This window comes from Danio rerio, chromosome 3 (genome assembly GCF_052040795.2).
Source record: "Danio rerio strain M-AB ecotype USA chromosome 3, GRCz13ab, whole genome shotgun sequence".
NCBI lineage: Eukaryota > Metazoa > Chordata > Actinopteri > Cypriniformes > Danionidae > Danio > Danio rerio.
Window position 1 is genome coordinate 55,443,267 of NC_141023.1, and position 17,279 is coordinate 55,460,545.

General features: G+C 37.8%; 1 protein-coding gene, 1 long non-coding RNA gene and 1 pseudogene across 4 annotated transcripts in view; 1 reads left to right on the forward strand and 2 right to left on the reverse strand.

The window, feature by feature from the left end:
* Positions 1 to 257: 257 nt before the first annotated feature.
* Positions 258 to 2,225, reverse strand: LOC147846060 (uncharacterized; annotated as a pseudogene). The gene is made up of 3 exons (XR_015481550.1): positions 2,204 to 2,225; positions 1,925 to 2,040; positions 258 to 1,834 (listed from the first exon to the last, which is right to left on the reverse strand). The product of XR_015481550.1 is annotated as an uncharacterized LOC147846060 (transcript).
* Positions 2,226 to 2,234: 9 nt separating this feature from the next.
* Positions 2,235 to 3,344, reverse strand: LOC141381364 (uncharacterized). The gene is made up of 5 exons (XR_015481297.1): positions 3,205 to 3,344; positions 2,869 to 2,963; positions 2,633 to 2,743; positions 2,461 to 2,553; positions 2,235 to 2,359 (listed from the first exon to the last, which is right to left on the reverse strand). It is a non-coding gene; the product is annotated as an uncharacterized LOC141381364 (long non-coding RNA).
* A 2,015-nt stretch (positions 3,345 to 5,359) lies between these two features.
* LOC137490062 (uncharacterized) overlaps positions 5,360 to 17,279 on the forward strand; it is a 98,988-nt gene continuing 87,068 nt past the window's right edge. The window contains exons 1-2 of one of the 2 annotated variants that reach the window (XM_087245178.1): positions 5,360 to 5,451; positions 14,241 to 15,917. The gene's annotated coding sequence lies outside the window, so the exon portion shown is untranslated. The remainder of the gene's footprint in view (positions 5,452 to 14,240; positions 15,918 to 17,279) is intronic. The other variant, XM_087245184.1, reaches the window with a different exon arrangement.

Below are 17,279 nucleotides of genomic sequence, written 5' to 3' on the forward strand. Positions count from 1 at the left end.
GAAAACAACACAACATGTGTTATTTTCAACACATGTCCTAAGTGTGCTCAGGGACAACACATGTTGAGTTAAATTTAACACACAAAATGTGTCATAAAATGTAACACATTAATGTGCAGCATAAGTTGACACACAGATGTGTTATTTTTGTTTGTGTTTAACACAACTGTGTGTTACTATTCATTTTTTGTAATTTTAAATGTAAAAAATATTATAAATGTAAAATCAATATACAAAATCTCACAGGAAACATTAAACACTGTTCACATACTGTTTAATTTTCCCAAATGCATTCAAATGTTTTACAGCAATTCATTGTACATAATATAAAAACTCACTTTATAAAAGTATTCATTAAATTGAACTCGTATCTGTTACGCATGCCAATAAAATGTCAAATATGTATGAAACATATCCATTTTCAAAATTATTCTCTAGTGAAAGAAATTAATAACCATAGCACACTGATTATACATTCACCCACATGTAAGGTGCTTGTCTTAACAAAATAAATCATTGTCAAATATAGTCAAAACACTTCAAACATTTAGGTAACCCTTTATAGTAACGACACAATATAAATTATTTATTAAGCATTAGCAAGTACAGTAGTTGATTCACTATTTGTTAAGCATTAAATCTACATTATAAGACATTAGTAATGGGTTTCTAAATACAGCTACAAAGGCTGTTTTCTTGACTTATAAGCACATTTATAATGTGCCTAACAATTGTACTTTTATAATTCATACTTTCAAATACAAATGGTTTGTAAATAATGCAGTCCTTAATTTAGTAGTGAAAAAATAATCAGAAGCAAAGTGTGAAGGTACAATTATTAAGCACATTAAACATTTACTTATAAGTCAAGAATACAGCATTTGTAAACCGCTAATGTCTTATAATGTAGAGTAAACGCTTTACAAATTAATGAATTCACCATTTGCTAATGCTTAATAAATGATTTATAGTGTGTAGTTATTATAAAGTGTTACCAAAGTTTCAATCACTAACATGTTTAAAACAATATTTTGTATTTAGGAGATACATACTGCTGATCACAAAATGACAAAATGTCTAGAGGTCTGTAATCTATTAAGTCCCCAGGCAGCAAAGCAAAGAGAAAACGATTTGTTCTGATGACACTGAAGAAAAAAATATGTTCATCAAAATACTTAACTCTTAAAACTCTCGTTCCCCGTGTGTCCTGACTCTTCAGAAGGGCATGAATTAATTTTAAAATGATCTGTTGAGATGTTTTAAAAAGGAATTTAAATTATGATATGTTCTAGGGCAACGATTTTGACTACAAATTAAAGTTAGGTTGTGACTATCAGAGAGTGCATGCATTTCCCTTAAATGCCAAATTACAAAATCATTTTAAAGACACTTTAGATAGGTGTACATGCTTATTTCAATTAGGTACAAGACTGCACCTTAGCAATTAATTCCATGACCTTTGATCGTGTGCAAGATGACTGTGACAAGGACAAGTCATATATATATATATATATATATATATATATATATATATATATATATATATATATATATATATATATATATATATACTCAAAAAAAAAAACAGAAGACAGTTGGCATGGATACTGAAGATTGCACAGCCAGAAGAATTTGAAAAGTCTGTCTACAGCACAGGTCAGGCTTTCAGGATCGAGTGGAAGAGCAAAAGAGTCATTCTTTGCCACAGCTAAAAGTACACGTACACGTACAAGGATCCATGTCCGAGACAACCAATAGAAACCAACTGCGGCTGAGCTGACTTCAGGGTCCCTTTCATGGATTCAGTGAGCAAAGATGTAACGGTGGTACCAGCCTTCAGGAATGAAACAATAAAAAGCATAAGAAAATGTTGCTGCATTAGAAACATTTTATTTATCATAAGCTAAACCAATAAAAACTATACCGGCACTTGCTCCAACAGGTAGGACACAGCAGAAGTCACACAGCATTTACTCCCAGCAACACTTCTCCCAGAGGCAGTGGGTGGAAGAAGATGAATAAGGATCTTTAACAGCTCATCTTGAAGTGAAGATACATGTCACATGCAAAATAAGAATTTAAACAAAATATATTAGAAATTAATATCTTTAATAGAATATTAATATTCACATTAAGTTTTATCTTTTAAACTATTTTTAGAAAAGTGTGCACATGCAACAGATATTTTGGCTGAAACTCATACCATCATGCTGATTGTCAGCCATCTTCAGTAAGAGTCTGATGTCAATAGTCTTCTCCAAGATGCTATTTCTTTGAGTTCTGGAATTATCGTCCCTTCCCTTTTCTGGATAAACAAGTCTTCGTTCCTATCTGTGAGCTTGGAAAATTCAATGTCCATCTTTAAAGAAAGAAAGAAATCAGAAACAAAGAAATATTAATATTACAATTATGAAATAAATGTCTGTGTAAAGTTCTGTCTTAGTTGAGCATGTCTATTACCAAAGCTGGCATGTCAAGAAATCTGGGATAGTCCTTGAAGATTTCAGCAAGAGATTTTGAAGGGATTTTGTTGTTATCCATCTTCTTCTGTAACTGAAGGTTTGATTGATTGCAGTCTTTATTGATGATAAATTGTCTGGTCGCATCTTCTTTATCAGAGACAACAACTCACTTGGTACGGTTTCATCTGGACTTGGTGAAGAAGGTTGCGGTGTACAATGATGATGTTTTAAACTGTACACCCATTGGCTCTGTTGAAGCCTCCGTCCGACTGTGTGATGGCCTAGCAAAAAAAAAAATCCTCCTGACATTAGTAATGTAAAAACAGAACTAATGAAAGTCAAATAAATGAGCAACTTATATACACATTCCTAATAAATTCAGTTTATAATGTAAAAACATTCTTACATTCTCATGTCCCTCATTTTCACCAAAGGGCACCTGAGGGGAACAATGACAGAATCTCTTTTGCTAGTACCAGCTTTTCTATACCAGAAGGATAGCTAAAAAAAGTAAAAAAACAAATACAGTTGCATAAATTGCTTATACACAAACATTGACAAACAAAAAATTGACCAAACAGTGGTACTTCAGAATTGATTGGGATAAATTGTTAAATGTATTTATTTGAAATATTTTTTAAATGTAGAATTTATTTTAATATATAACTTATTTAAATAAATGTAATTTATTTAATTTGCAAATAAATACATCTTACATGAAATAAACAAACCACATACTCACAATCCATGTTTCTCTACAAGGACACTGACAGCAACTTTTTGACAGTCTTCATGTTCTCTCAGGATTGAAGAGGCTTTTCTTCAAGCAGCGTCAGCAAACTAGTTGTGTTGCCAGTCTGAGTTGAATCTGTTAAAGGACACTAAGAAATGCCAAAACATTTTATTTATTTAAATGTTTACGTTTATCTATAGTAATATAAAGGGAGAAATATATTAATGTTTTACCTGTAATGAGTGCACACTTCTTTCTAATGAGTCCGGGGTGTTGCTTGCAATATAATATATTTGAAATTTGCCAAGCTCCTTTACTCCTGCATTTACATCAGTGTCAATGAACTTGAAAATCTGTCAAATTTCAATATTCAATCAAAAGATAGTTGAGACCTGTTTGACTAAGGCTATCAGATCTCCAACATTGCCATCTGTGAATAGTTTTCTCCATATTTCCTTTCTGTCTATGAAGACAGTTGCAAGAACGCGGTGTAATTTGTTCCTCGACTTCCATCTCCTAAGAGAGAAATTCATACAGCACAATGAGAAAACAAACACCTGTAACTGTGTATGACAATAAAAAGTACACTTTTAAATAGTATGCGACTAGTAGGGTACCACAAAATGGCGCGCAAAATTGAGTACATTAAAGATCTTCATATTTTAGCTATTGTTTATGAATTTGCTCACACCTCGGCGCCATTTGGTGTCTGTACAAAGCACCCAACTAACGTTACGACAAGGGATTTATGTTTAAATTCCTGCCGCAGAGCTTCATATAAGGTTATATATTAAATAACCTTATGATAATAACGTAACGTTAAATGCATAAATTATATCTGGTAGCGTTACCTCGAGTGTCAGAGACGCAGAGGCTTTTTAAAGTGACGGCAACTCTTACACCAAAATGCAGTACATATTTAGGGTAAGTCTTTCGCCTTATATGTAACTTATTATTAACAATTCTGCCAAGTGCCAACGCAGCTTTACAAAAGACGCGCCAGATGCGTTAGCTTGCGCGGCTAAAGTTAATGTTACATGACAGAGTTGCCAAGTCCCGTGTATCAGGAGTACGAAACATGAAAACATAATAAAAGTAACAAAAATAACTTCTTGGACAACTAACACAAAACATTCTCACGCAGAGTGGAAGAAATATTTACTATCGTAGACGAATTTTAATGAATTTCACTCACCTGAGGCAGAGAGGTGCGTTATCCGATAGAGCTCTGGGAAAACGTCAGTTGAAAAAGAACGTCACTGCGCATGCGCGTGCAGAAATTCACAGTATAAACCCCGAAATATAGAATTTTTAGCCACATACTCACAAATGCTTATTTTATATTACCATCATGATAAATAAACTACATAAACTCATAACACAGTGCCATTTGACTACAGGCAAAAATGCATTGTATTCCAACATACTGTTTAAATGTGTTTAACACAGTCATTGTGTAAACAGTTAAGCACAATATTAACACACAATGTGTCCGTAGTAACACAAAATGTGTTACGACCTGTTTAACACATACTTTGTGTAAATTTTTAACACATCACTTTTAAGAGTGTGGCTGAATGAGTGCATCATCTAGGTCAGGGGTCACCAATCCTGGTCCTGGAGGGCCGGTGTCCCTGCAGGGTTTAGTTCCATCTTGCCTCAACACACCTGCCTGGATGTTTCAAGTATACCCAGTAAGACCTTGATTAGCTTGTTCAGGGGTGTTTGATTAGGGTTGGAGCTAAAATCTGCTGGACTCCGGCCCTCCAGGAACAACTTTGGTGACCACTGATCTAGGTAATTAAAGGGCGCTTAATATTTTTAGAGTTTTCAGTGTGAACGCACTACTTACAATATTTATACTACAAAATGACGTAGAATATTGCATAAGTTTGCGATTTGGGATGGAGCTACTGTTAAACCCTATCACAATAGTTGGCAGTTTGCATCTTAAAGTCCCCAAGAAATAAAAACTAACCTTATGATTTTGTTGATTTTGACATTGCCAATTTTGTGGTGAGCAATTCATCTTAAAATATTTTTCATGCATATTTCTTTGGTTAAAATGTGAAACTCATAATTACTGATAAATTAATCTATTTTGTTTGTAAAAAGAAATGCTTTTACTATATGTTATAAGATACTTCCTGTTTAGTCACTTCCAGTTAGTCCTGGCTCTGTGTGAAAGCCATGCCAGACATGTGCTCTCACAGACAATCTAAACCATCTGCTTAAAATCATCATAGAGGCAATGGCGTAAGTTTATGTTTTGTACATTAGACATGTTTAGGACAATATGTCAGTGATTATTTTGTAAAAAAATATACAACATTTTCTAAGTTTGTTCGCTGTTGTAATTCCTACTGCAAGCAGAACTGTAGTCTATGTTATGGTAGTTTATGTGCAAATATCTGTCGAAACACAATTTCTGAAAATTGTTGTATTGTTTTATCGAAGTTTTCTCCACAAATGCTAATAAGAAGAGTCATGGTAAATGATCAACCTTACTATGACTCTGTCTTCGTTGACTATGGTTTAACTCGGTGTTTAGTCAGTCACAACATGCTGCACGAGAACACTACTAGATTCATTGAAATCTGAAAATGAACTTCCTGATTGTTTTTTTCATTTAAATTGTCACATATATCTTAGGAATTGGGCCTGGCTAACATATTTAACCACGCAGCTCCAACTGTCAGTTTTAAAAACGAATAGAAATGGTGAGGAGGAGGTGTGTGTTGGGTTATAATAATAACTCTCCAAACCCTTTCCCTCATCTTTCTAAATGAAATGCCTACTTTAATACATCCATTCAGCTCGCAGTAGAAATTCAGTTTCTACAGGAACTTTGTCACAATACAAAAAGCAGCTCCTGTTTCATTGGGACTTTAAAAGCTGGTTCACATACATCTAAATAAAACTAAAAAGAAGAGTCACTGCACATGCTCAGTACTGCAGCAGGAATTTACAGGGGTTTAGACTTAAGACAGTTGAAAGTAAAGTTTGTTTTGAGTGGTTCTGCATTCTTCTTGAGGGTAAGTATCTGATATGTACCTGCTTGTAATGACTGTTGAATTCTGTATATTCGTCAGTATGACATTTATCCTAACGTAAAAATTCATTATTGGTGCATTCTGGGGCAACGCGGTGGCACAGTAGGTAGTGCTGTCACCTCACAGCAAGAAGGTCACTGGTTCGAGCTTCAGCTGGGTCAGTTGGCATTACTGTGTGGAGTTTGCATGTTCTCCTTTCATTCGTGTGGGTTTCCCCTGGGTACTTTGGTTTCCCCCACAAGTCCAAAGACATGCGGTACAGGTGAATTGGGTAAGGTGAATTGTCCGTAGTGTATGTGTGTGAATGAGTGTTTATGGTTGTTTCCCAGCAATGGGTTGTGGCTGGAAGGGCTTCCACTGCATAAAACATATGCTGGATAAAATGGAGGTTCATTCCACTGTGGCGACCCCAGACTAATAATGATACTAAGTTGAAAATGAATAAATTAATGAATGAATAGTGCATTCTGACATAATTAAACGCTATCTACGGCTAACTTTGATGTAAAGTCGCACACGCCAGCAATGCTTTTTTTTCTATTTGTAAGTTAACTCTTTGCTACTGTTTAATACTTTGAACATTTTATAACTAGACATTTTTCACTTTTCAAAGACAGAGTTATAAAATGCCACATAATACCTCCCAGCTTATTAGACACTGCAAACATTTTCAAGTACAATCTGATACAGTCGACCATTTATTTAAAATGTCTTAAAGGGTCACGAAACACCAAAGCACATTTTTTTGAGCTGTTGACAGTCATATATGTGTCCCACGCTGCTATAAACACTATTAGGACACATATATATCACTAAAAAGTGAAAATTGGTTGTTTTTTTTTATTTTGAGCAAATTCGTTCTTCCTGTTTAAAACGAATTTTTAAAGCTGCATCACGGCTATTAGATACGTGTGTGTATTTCAGTGTGGAGACTGCATGTCTGTACATGCGTGTGTATCGTGACATCTTTGAGTCTGCAGCATTAATTTATGAGAAAGACTTAGCTCAAACCAATTAGCGTGCTCTATTGTATATGCGGTGCAACTTCATTAATATGTATGACAGCCTTGAGGACTGTTTGTACCTGTACAGTGTTCAGACGGCAGTTGCCAAAACAAGTGGAAGAACAAGAATTTGTAGAAACGGGTCGTCAGTGTTGCGTTTATTAATGTGTTGCAACAAAGATTTTGTTTTCATTTTGCCGATAGGAGAACGCAGCTTGATTCATATGTGAATTACAGTGCATGTGGCAGAAATGCGTTTGTAAGGAACATTTTTTAACTGAGAGCTTTTTGCATATGGAAATGTTGAAATCTGGATTTGCTTCTTGTCTCCTTTTAAAAAAAGACGCGGCTCCAGTTGGTGATGATTGTCCTGTCGCTACAGATTTGTTAAGTGTGTGTGATCAGTGCCCTTTGTTTGTTCCTTCAGATGGCAAAGTTAGTACGTATTGTCAGCAGTACACTAAAAAAAAAATATTCAAACATGATTAATTGGATTAACTCATTTTTTTTCATTAAGTGGTTGTAAACAATTTATTTGGGCTGAATTTAAACAAACAAATTAAGTTGAACATTATTAGATTTAATTTGTTTGTTTAGATTCAACACAAATAAATTGTTTGCAACAGTTCTGCATGCAACACTTTTTTTTCAGTTATTAAAGACTGACCTTAGTTAAAATGATTTAGTTGCTAAGTTTACAGTACGTTAATATCACTGCAAAATTATAGTACAATATTATAGGCTGAAAGATTTGCTGTAAATTCTGCTCTCCGAATGAAAACATGTAAACACCTTAATTAAACTATTCCTTTCGTGTAGGATTTTCGCTGCATTTTGTGACAGAATTTTTGATGATATGTTACCTACCGAGTGCATTGTAAGAATCAGCTCTTTGGTTTAAATCATGTTTAAACTTTGGGGATTCGAATCAAAGATTCGAACATGATTCACATAGAATTATTTAAAGCTTACACTTAACTTAAATATTTGTCCAGCAAATAGAAGGTTTAGTGTAAAGCAATTCTGTATTATATTATTACGTGGCCAACAATAACAATATAAAAACAGTATCTAATTATTTAATGAGCAAGGTAGCAGTATCTGAAGCTGAGCCGTTAACTTATAAAGCACACAAAACACCAACACTGATCTTATAACGAAACAAAAGTTTATTGCTACTCTATAACACAAAGTACTAATCTACGTAAAACAAACAAATGCACATACATACACACACGCACACGCAGTTTAAGGAGAGTTTTGACTGAGTGGATTCAACTACTAGCCTTTGCTAAGTTATTAGCATTGCAACCTGAGAGAAACCATAAAAGCAGAGAATTTCGCTATTCTTTACTACTTAAAGGGTCACGAAACACCAAAACACATTTTTTGAGCTGTTGACAGTCGTACATGTGTCCCACACTGATAAAAACACTATAAGGACACCTATATTTCACTAAAAAGTGTAAATTGGTTGTTTTTGCGTTATTTCAAGCAAATTCGTACTTCCGGTTTGAAACAAATTTTTGAAGCTGCGTCACGGTCATGACATAATAGCGTGTATTCCAGCGTGCAGACTCGGCGTCTGTGCCAGAGTGAGTCTTATTACGTTTTACAGTGTGTTGCATTAATGCATGAGTAAGGCTTGGTTCACACCAATCAGCGCGCTCTATTGTGCAACTTCATTAATATTCATTAGTGTCAACGTGTTTACACCACAGAGACGCCACGTTGTGTTGGCAAAACAAGCGTGAAGTGTTGCTTTTATAGTTTGCTGCCATTAAGTTTCGTTTTCATTTTCTCTCTGTGAGAGCTCATCTGGATCACGTGTGGATTAACAGTGTACGCGACGCTCGACAACAATAACTTACGTGTCTAAGGAGGAACATTGTTTACCTGAGAGCTGTTCTCATCTGCAAACGCTGAAATCCGGATTCGCTTGTAGTCTTCTCTTCATAAAGACGCGGCTCTAGTTGCTGGTGATTGTCCTGTCTCTACAGATTTGGTAAGTGAGCGACCAGTGCTCTTTGTTTATTCAGTTTTTCGTATCGAATTAAGTTAACTATTCCACTGAGTGCAAACATGTTAGCACCGCATTTTGTGACCGGAATAACACACGCGGCTTTCTGACGCTACCTGCCGTGTGCATCTAAGTTTCCGGGAAATGCGGAGGTTTTTTTCTCTCATTCGCCGTGCGGTATCAAACATTGCATGAAAAATACACACTTAGAGCAGATCCTCTAATCAAATACCGCGTTTGTCGCGAGGGGCATGAATGAATTCCCTGAATGAAAGAGCCAAACTGCAGTTAAAGTCCAACATTTAATAATTTGGCAAATAATTCGACTACAGATGTCCATGTAGGTTAAACACCATCACTTTCTCATGTGTGTAATTTGACTGAAACTCGCGCGTGCCCAAATAGACACTCCCACACCATCCCACTTTAGTTCCTCCGACACTCCCCCCTAAACAGAGCTGGACACGGCCACTTTTCTGACTTTTTCCAAAGTAGAGGTGTGAAAACACCCTGCTGAAACGAGGGGGTTTCATGCCCCTTTAAACATAATTCACAACAGATTCAGTAATGGATAGAAACCTTGTTTGTGCTACTTGCGTTCTGATGTAATTTTGGTTTCCTCGACTGGTCCAAAGGGAAATCCCGGCGAAGCTGATTGGTCAGCGTAGCAACTTCAATGACGTGCTGGAATTCCTTCGACGGTGAAGAGGGGTTTCCTTACTTTCAGGGAAGCTTGGAGTCGGTTACTAGGGATACGGATGTTAGACAAGGCGGCGTTCGAAGTCCTTCCTGGGTTCCTGTAGTTATGATGAGTTTCAGAGCTTGGATGGGTTGACCTGATGGCTCGTAGTAGTACAAGCAGTTTGGGGGTCAAGCCGGCAATAAGTAAAGGTCACGGTGTGCTCCGTGATGTAACGAGGCTTCCAGCTAGGCGATGTAACGGCCACGGCACGAGAAGAGCGACGTCCGGGCAGCGACGGCGGTGACGACTGGCAAAGATGACCAGCAAAAGACGACGATGAAATTTCTTAGTTCAAAGTTTTATAGGCTTTGGTAGAGGCTGGGTCTACACAATACTTGTCCAATCAGAGAAGGTGCGGGGTGGAGTCACACCCCAATTCTGCCCTCTAGGAGGCCGGGTTGGCACCTGGTGTGGGCGCTGCTTTGATTGCAAAGTTGTTAAAATAAAGACTCATAACATGGACATCTTTCCTAGTATGGTTTCTTCATATAAACCAATGCATTTAAATTGTTCCTAGCTTTCAATCAATACCAAACATGAAGTATTTCACAAACATTCTGTAGATTTCATTTGTCACTAAGGGGTAAAACTCAATAACTATCTATGACAGTTTTGTTAAACACATGAAACATGTACACAAAAAAACCTACAGAAACATAAAGCAAACGTACATTACTTAAATAAACTGTTTTACTTAAATGTCCATTAAACTTTGGAAGCGTTTCTGATCGCTTCTGTGTCTGCCTGAGAATGTGTATTCCTTGCAGACGCCAAAGGACACGCGAACCAAAAGGTACTTCTCAAAAACCGGTTTGGTGGGTTTTTGATTGTAGAGCCTCTTATTGTTTTAAGGTGTAAAGTTAATTAACACGCAACTGTGATGTTGACTGGCTAGTCATCCTGTGGATTGCCTTTTGCTGGGTGCCTGTGGATTGCTTTAAAAATGAAATCAAAGCTCAGAAATGTAGGCACCAACCAATCTTTTGAGGATAACATGGTCTGTGGCTTGTTCAGTTCTGGAACGATCCGTTGACTCCCTAGAGCATCTAAGTTACAGAGAAATGTGGAGGGTTTTTTTTTCATCCATTTGCCATGCGGTATCAAACATTCCATTAAAACTACACTCTCCAGCTGTTCATCCTCGCATCCAATATCTCATTTGTCAAGGAGAGCATGCATGAAATGTTTCTGAATGAAAGTGAAAGTGCCAAACTGCAGTTAAAGTCGACAAATTAAGAATTTGGCCAATAATTTGATTACTGATGTCCATGTAAACACAGTCTCTTTCTTTCTCTCCTACGTCAGTTTGTTCTCTTGCCTCTGTAAATATCAGTGCATGCCCAAATGGAAACTCCCATTTTTATGCAAATCTTCCATCTTTTCCTCCCCCGACACTACCAACTATACAGAGCTAGACACACCCACTTTCCTGACTTTTTCCCAAACTGGAGGTGTGAAAATACCCTGCTGAGACAGTGGGGGGTTTCATGACCCTTTAACAATTTTCAGTTGCAGTAGTTAGGATTGAATAGGTATGCTTGTTCAATAGAAGAATAAATAATGCTTGTAGTGTTTTTTTTCCCTTGCCCTAGAGAACACATTGCTGTAAATTAGTTGTAGATTTGCAAATTAACCTCTATGCTTTTTTTCCACAGTATACATTTTTCTCTTTTTTTTTTTTGCACAAAAAGAGAACACATTGCAATATTGGGTTGTCTCTTCACCATGCTTTTGTTTAAAACTCACCTTTATTACATGGTAAGTAGTTTGTAGTAGTTTAACACTCACATGCATGCAGTAAGGTTTAACTAACTATCCTTAATTACTGAACTTTCTTTTTCTTTCACTTGCAGTGACAATAATGTGGCAGTGCAGCCTATCTACCCAGATGAGAGCTCTGCTGGTCGGGCTGCTCATCAAGCATCTCCTGCTGGATCTAATCTCACTATATTCATTAAACATGAAATTTCATTCATCTTGTTGTCTATATCTAACGACATATTCCCCGACTTTGGTCATTGGAATCTATTACTTGTTCTTAGGTAACGTGTTTTGGCTGAGCGCATAGATAGGTTAATAATTAATAGAACCACGTAGCCTACATTCTGTATATTGACTGATCGCTTGCCTTTATTTCCTATGATGTATAAACTTATTGTCTGTTATACTTTTATAATGGCCATTATCAATTATTAAAACTAATATTCAGCAAAAAAGAGGGTATGTTTCGTATTTTCACTGAAATTGAAAGGAGGCAGTTGTTATAGGCTCCGTTTTGTTATAAATATCCACACAGGGAAGATAACGCTCATAAATGCAGCACAATGCCTCAACATTTCTGCTGTCTGTTCAGTTGCTAATATAAATGAAAAAAGGCAGTTCCTTAAATCATGTTTTCATTTTATTGAGACTGCAGCCTTGATCAAACTTGTGACATCTGAACTTAAAAGGATGCAGGACTGAACTGTGTGTAACGTTAGGCTACTTAATATTGAGGAAAATCCCCAATCAGATTGTCGGCAGCCCCGCCTCCGTTTTAGATTTCTCCGTTAAGACAGAGCAGCAGCGTTTTAGAATTAAAACAGCGTCTCCTGCGTATCCAAAACGCTTCGTTTTCGGCACTCGAAAACTCCAGCATAGTGTGGACGGGTGGCGTAACCGTGGCAAAACTTATGTGTTTTAAAACGAAAACACATTAGTGTAAACGGGGCCTAAGGTTGCAAGTTTTGTCATCACAAACATAGCTAATTGATCCTTCCAACAAACATTTGCACACTGCAAATATATATATATATATATATATATATATATATATATATATATATATATATATATATATATATATATATATATATATACATATATATATATATATATACATATACATATATATATATATATATACATATATATATATATATATATATATATATATATATATATATATATATATATATATATATATATATATATCATATGGTTATATATTATATGGTTATAGCATTTAATGATTTTAATTTATAGTAGGTTATTTATTAAGAAATGTATCCTTACTGTACATTACATGGGCCTGTGGGTTAGAACATTTCTGCAGTGGTTTGAATGTGTTAAAGTTGTAAAAGTAGATTTTCAATAAAAAGAAAGAAAAAACAACAACAGTATCCTACTTGTATTAGAAGAATGATGAGTGTGAGGCTCTGAAACTAGAAATCCTGGCGCAAATGGGTGAGTGTCTGGTAAGTGCTGTACAACAATTCCACTCATGGATCTTCTATAATAGCTCACCCAATAAACCTCAAGCAGCCCAGGTAACCCGGTTAGCCTGTCTGTGGCTTCTCTGTCATAACCCCAGCACACTCCAGGTCGCTCAAAAAATAGTTATTAAGAAACTGCTGTGGGCAGTGGCTCCGGGAACTAGTGAGTATAAAGAATCCAGCTAGTCTGGCGGCCCTAGTGGAGGCGTTGGAACTGGCATCAACAGTTCTGAGCCAGGTGAATGAGCCCATGCCCATAGACCCAGCAACTCCTGGTACAGGCACCTGGCTGGCTGGATGCATTGTACATCATACAGTTCCCTCTGGTGCCCTAGAGATAAAAGTAACAGTAATTGGCAAACCACTACTCGCTACACTTGACACCAAAGGTTCAATCATTCTAACGCCCCATTCACACGGGGCGTCAGCGTCAACGCTTCCCATTCACTTTAAATGGGTGACGTCAGGCGTTGCTTGTTGCTGAAGTTGGGACTAGCTCAACTTTTCAAGTGCCGACGGAAGCGTCAGCCAATCAGATCGCTGTATGCAAATACACCAGCTAGACAGTGGCCTATTGCTGACTGAATTTCATTGGCTGATGCTTCTATGACGATCGTTTCAGCCCCATCTTCAGACACGCCTTCAGTCAAGCGTTGACGCTGAAATCCCGCGTGAATGGGGCGTAATGCAGCCTGGTATGATGCCAGCCAACTTATGAGGTAAAGCAAAGATACCCATTACCTGTGTTTACAGTGATACAAGATTTGGTCCTGCACAACAGGTCACTATAGCACCCAATCCAGGTGCGTGGTCACTTAATATGTGGGTGGTAACCATTCTACTTAACTGGCCACCTACATCAAGAAAAGAAAACCATGCCGTCGCCCCTGGGCTTGACCATCACGGGACCGCCAACCAGTGCAGATGTTAACACATTCTTGGTCTAACCTGTACCATGATCTCTTCCAACAGATAACAGCAGGGGGTTCCTTTGCCAAAGCACAGAGAGATGAAAGGAACGGTTGATCTCAAGTGAGAGTAATAGACAATAAAAACAGATTATCAGTGCCTCACTCCCTCCCTTACTTTGCTATCAAGAATGATCTGCTGTACTGTCGCATAGCGGCAGGGGAGAAAAAGACATTCCTGGTGATACCAAAATACAAAGTTCCTAAAATTTTAGCATGTTTCCACCATATGGCCTGCAACTTGGGAGCCACGGACACCACCCAATAATTTTGGGATTCAATTTCACTGGCCAGGACTGGAAGCGGAAGTGAAAAGGTACTGCTGGGTATGCCCATTCTGTAAGTATACACCCCCACACCGGCCTCCCCCCAGCCCTTTGATTCTACGTCCCTTCATCGAGGTACCTTTTGATTGGATTAGACTGGGTCTGATAGGTCCACTACTGAAGTCTACTCGGGGACACAAACACATCCTCGTAGTCTTGGATTATGGTGGACCTCTGCCACCTCCTCAAGTTAAAATGGAGTCGGAGATCAGTCTACCAATTCTAAACTGATGGGTTAGTAGGGAGGTTTAATCAGACATTGAAGAAGATGCTTTGTCGAGTGGTGGCAAAGGAAGGATGCGATTGGGACATTATGATACCGTCAGTGTTATTCGACATGCAGAACACATCACCCTATATAGGACTGTCATCGAGCAGATACGTGACATGAGGGAGTGAATTGACAGAGTAATGCCTCTAGTTCGATAGCACCTCTGCGAAGCTCAGTGCAAAGTTTCTGGCTACCTGGAAGGGTCCTTACCTGGTCATCGATCTTGTTGGGCCAATGAACTACCGAGTACGTCAGCCGGAACATAGGCAAGAGGACCCATCATTTACATAGGAGAACAGCTGTCCCTCTTCCAGAAGAAAGAGCGCCAGGCCCTGGTCAGTCAGCTTAAGGATGTGTTCAGTGAGAAGCCAGTGTGGTCATCGGTCATCCATCATGACATTAAAACACCTCCTGGAGTCATCATTCAGCAGAGGCCCTAATTGGTAACCAGAAGCTTGCCAGCAGGAGGTAAAAATATGTTGAAATTGGGGTGATTGAGCCATCTCGTAGCCCGTGGTCCAACCAAGTTGTGATGATACCAAAGTCAAATGGCACCCTCCGCTTCTGTAACAACTTCAGGAAGTTAAATAAAAACATCCAGCTTTGACAGGTATCCAGTGCCTTAAGTGGATGAACTCCTGGACTGATTTGGTAGTGCCAGGTTTATTACAACCTGACAAAAAGATATTGGCAAGTTCTCCTCACACATGAAGCAAAAGTAAAGACTGCGTTCCCCACTCCGGGGGGCTACTGGCACTACCAGTTTCTTCCCTTCGGCCTGCCTGGGGCTCCAGCCATGTTCCAGAGGATGATGGACATTCTGTTAAGACCCCACCAAGCATATATAGTCGCCTAACTGGATGACGTAATTCACTCAAGGTGTTGAGAGGAACACCTTACCTGCCTACAGAGGGTGCTCCTGAAACTCTGGCAGGCTGGACTCACAGCCAGCCCCAAGAAATGTTATCTCGGGCTCGCAGAGGCAAATAGTCTGGGATGACTTTTTGGCCGGGAGCTGATCCAGCCACAACAATTCAAAGTCGAAGCCATCCAGAAGACACTCCAACCCACCACCAAATCCCAGGTATGTGTCTTTTTGGGTTTGGTGGGCTACTGTCCATGTTTCATTCCCATTCAAAAGGCTACTTTGAGGCAAGCTGTGAAGATGTAAGGCAACATGCACTAAAAACATCTGTTAATGAGCAGTTTGCTTATTTTATCATTCACAAGCATTTTTAATTTATTTACAGTTATGAATTGTGTTATGGGATATTGATCTCTGCTCTGTCAAATTTTAATATTTAACTCCACAGTTTAACAAAGTGACTTTTCATGATATTTTATCAGTTTGAAATAATATAATGTATATAAAATATATTCTAGTTTTTTGTACCTTAATATAGAACACCAATCTTGACAATTTATCACTTTATACTATTAAAACTCAGTGCATAGGGTCCTGACAATTTAGGGGGCCCTGTGATGGGGAAAAAGAGGGGCCTGTGCAAGCCCACAAACCCCACCCCTCCCCCTCTGTCTTTAGTTTGTCCATCACACTATCAGAATGACAACACCCATATAAAGTGTGAAGCTGAGACATATTGGTCTTGTAGCCTTCTTCTAGTTAAAATTACAGTATATGAGAAGCTGCATGGAAAAAGGAAGTTTGATGCTCAAAAACTTGGTGGTTTACGGAGACTCTTCATATATGTTTAACACAGTGAAAGCCACCTATTATATGGCACTAACCCACCCCTACCTCACATAAACCTGACAAATTTTGAATGTTAAAATACCACATTGATTATGAATTGTAAATGTTTTAAATTGAATCGATTAGAGGAAGAGAGAGAAGAGGGCATATAATCAACGACTGATTTACTTAAATTTTAAAAAGAATTTTTCAAGGATAATTTCACGTCATTTTGAGTTCAGTTGTTGAGCTGTTTAATTGTAAGGCCATTTGAAGTCCATTCAGTGAGATATGCTTGCCAAACTTTTGACTGTTATGTTCGATACTATCCACATGCCAGATGAGTAAACACTGGATCAGGTTTAAACAACCTCATAAAGCCATTCATTCATTTTGTTTTCTTTTTGGCTTCGTTCCTTTATTAATCTGGGGTCACCACAGAAGAAAAAAAAAAACAGCTATTTATCTAGCACATGTTTTATGCAGCGGAATGCCCTTCCAGCTGCAATCCATCACTGGAAAACATTCATACACACCCATACACTAAGGTAAATTTAAGCATACCCAATTTACATATTTCAGTGGTTCCCACCCTTTTTTTTTTGCCTGAGACCCCCTTTTCCCCCAAAAAATATTGTAAGGCCCCCCTCCCCATTTAATAATGTTATTGCTCATATAAGTTTGCAGTAGGTATGTGAAAAAAAAAAAGACGGTTTATTGTTTATTACTATATCGAGATATGTTTATGCACAA